The sequence below is a fragment of the Myotis brandtii genome, unplaced genomic scaffold (genome assembly GCF_000412655.1).
Source record: "Myotis brandtii unplaced genomic scaffold, ASM41265v1 scaffold7553, whole genome shotgun sequence".
Taxonomy (NCBI): Eukaryota; Metazoa; Chordata; class Mammalia; order Chiroptera; family Vespertilionidae; genus Myotis; species Myotis brandtii.
Window position 1 is genome coordinate 362 of NW_005371020.1, and position 2,928 is coordinate 3,289.

General features: G+C 54.8%; 1 pseudogene; it reads right to left on the reverse strand.

The window, feature by feature from the left end:
* Positions 1-120: 120 nt before the first annotated feature.
* Positions 121-2,115, reverse strand: LOC106724210 (annotated as a pseudogene).
* Positions 2,116-2,928: the final 813 nt, after the last annotated feature.

Genomic DNA, 2,928 nt, shown 5'->3' on the forward strand with positions numbered 1-2,928 from the left:
GCATGCCGACGCTCTATCCACTGAGCCACACCGGCCAGGGCTTAAAAAAATTTTTTTAAGAAGTAACTGCCTCCATAATCACCCCCACCGCCATAGGCACCTCTGTAAGGTCCATGTTACTGCGACCGCCCCAGCTGCTGCCTCCGCCGCCGCCGCCACGCGATGGCCCTGGATCGGATGGAACTTGACCACCACGGCCTTGCCTGCCGAGTCGTGATTCTGGAAACACACGAAAGCCAAAGCCATGCTTCTTGCCGGGCTGCTTGTCGGCAATAATCTCGGCTTGGCCCTGGCCCGTGTGGCTCAGTGGATGGAGCACCAGCCTGCAGACTGAAGGATCCCGGGTTCGATTCCCGTCAAGGGCACAAGCCCGGGTTTCGGGCTTGATCCCCAGTGTGGGGCGTGCAGGAGGCAGCTGTTCAATGATTCTCTCTCATCATGGATGTTTCCACCTCTCTCCCTCTCCCTTCCTCTCTGAAGTCAATAAAAATATATATAAAAAATAATAGTAATAATCTCGGCTTTTCCCACGGTGCCAAACTACGGGAAGTGCTCGACCAGGTCGCCCTCGGCCACGTCTCCTTCAAGGCCCCCGACAAAGAGCTTCTTAACCTTGGGGTGGGCACCGGGCCGCGCCGAATCGTCCCGGGACACCGCCCGCTGCAGCTCCACCGTGTTGCCATCTAGCGGCCATGGCGGCATCGGCCTCCTCCACATTGGAGTAGGTCAGTGGTCAGTGGCCGGCAAACTCATTAGTCAACGGAGCCAAATGTCAACAGTACGACAACTGAAATTTCTTTTGAGAGCCACATTTTTTAAACTTAAACTCTATAGGTAGGTACATTGTTATTAACTTAATGAGGATGCTCCTAAGCTGGCTTTTGCTAAAAACGTCCTCAATCTGATGGAGGTACGTTCGCTGAGGTCGACCCCTTCCCACTCTCCCATCCACACTCGTCTTGTATCCTTGTTTCTCTATCTCCTTTCGTTCATCCTCTCTCTATGTCCAAACCATCTCAACATACCTTCTGGAGTTGGCCACTGAAAAATCAGACAGAGGCCGGAAACCAGGACTACAGGCCTGATTAGAGGAGAAGGACCTGCCGGGCTGTCTCGCAAGGGGAGGACAGCACCACGTGCAGGGGTGGGCACGGCTTTTGAGGGGCGGAATGGGAAGGGGTGGGGCCTTAGTGTACTGGGCGTGCGCTGATTGGTGGCTACTGTATGGTCCATATAGGACAAGGGCTTAGGCCAGTGATGGCGAACCTTTTGAGCTCGGCGTGTCAGCATTTTGAAAAACCCTAACTTCACTCTGGTGCCATGTCACATAAAGAAATTTTTTTATATTTGCAACCATAGTCAAACAAAGACATATTTTTGATATTTATTTTATATATTTAAATGCCATTTAACAAAGAAAAATCAACCAAAAAAATGAGTTCGCGTGTCACCTCTGACACGCGTGTCATAGGTTCGCCATCACTGGCTTAGGCAGCGGTTCTCAACCTTCTGGCCCTTTTAATACAGTTCCTCATGTTGTGACCCAACCATAAAATTATTTGCGTTGCTACTTCATCACTGTCATGTTGCTGCTGTGATGAATCGTCATGTAAATATCTGATATGCAGGATGGTCTTAGGCGACCCCTGTGAAAGGGTCGTTCGACCGCCGAAGGGGTCGCGACCCATAGGTTGAGAACCGCTGGCTTAGGGTGTTTGGCAGGTGCGGATTGGTGGTCCAATGGATAGTCCATGTAAGGTGCCTGGTTAGGCACTCGGGTATTTCCGGGCTGCAGGTGACGTCATACTCCGCCCACCAGCTGGGGGGGAAGGACTGATCGATCAGTCACGAGGCCGAAGCAATGCCAGCGCGTGGTCTGGGGGTTCCCCCCCACCACACGGTCCATCAGGGTCCCAAAGCCCTCCAAGGGGCCGTGCAGGCCCGACTCACGCGTCTGCACACTGAGGCCGCCATGAACAGCTTACACAACCGGGAACTCCATCTCCAAGGCCCGGGCCTTCCCCCGGACCCCCCTGCGAGCTCCGAGGTTTCGCCGTCTCCGTTATCGTTGGCTGAGGCCTCTTCACAGATCGGGCCCAGCCTTTGCTGGAGCCGCTACTGCCGATCACCGAGGAGGAAGAGAAGGAGGGAAGGGGAGGGAAGGGGAGAGATGCCGGCTAGAGGGCGAGCCGAGGAGACTGGAAGACAACCAAGGCCGTAGCTACCGCCCTGAAGTTCTTTAGGAGGGTATCTATAATAATAAAAGCGTCATATGCTAATTAGACCGGATGTCCTTCCGGACATCCTTCCGGACGACCTTCTGGACGAAGCAGGGGCTGCGGGGGAAGCCCGGGTCCCGGGTGCCGGAGGGAAGCCGGTGCCGGCAGCCAGGCCAAGGAAGGCCTCCTCTTGCACGAATTTCATGCACCGGGCCTCTAGTCACTTCATAGAATCCCAACGCAGGGTTAATTCCTTCTAACACGGGACAGGCTGAAGTGGGGAGCAAAGGGGGAGCTGCAGGCATTTCAGAGAGAGGCCGCCATCGATCTTCCCAGTGGCTCCTGTCGAGGCCTCCTCGCTCCCTGTCAGCATAACAGAGACTTTTCTAAATGTCGCGGTGCCTTCAAGGGGCCTCGGAAGTATCGTCTGGGGCCCCAGCCACGCCCCTCGATGGAACGAAATCTCTAGGATTACTTCGAAGAGAAACGTGGATCCAGAGGTCACGTGCGGAGTCTGCAAGTTAAGAACGACCCGCACTTTGCAAATGGAGAGGAGATGGAAGTGTCACTGAGCCTGGCCCGGCAGCGGCTCAGGCAGGGGGCTGCGTCTCACTTTTCTGTCTCCCCCCCACCCCTCTCTTTTTTCGGTGCTGAGCCCCCTCCCCGATGTGTATCATCAGTTCTGTCTCAGAGGCAGAGTCATTGGCAA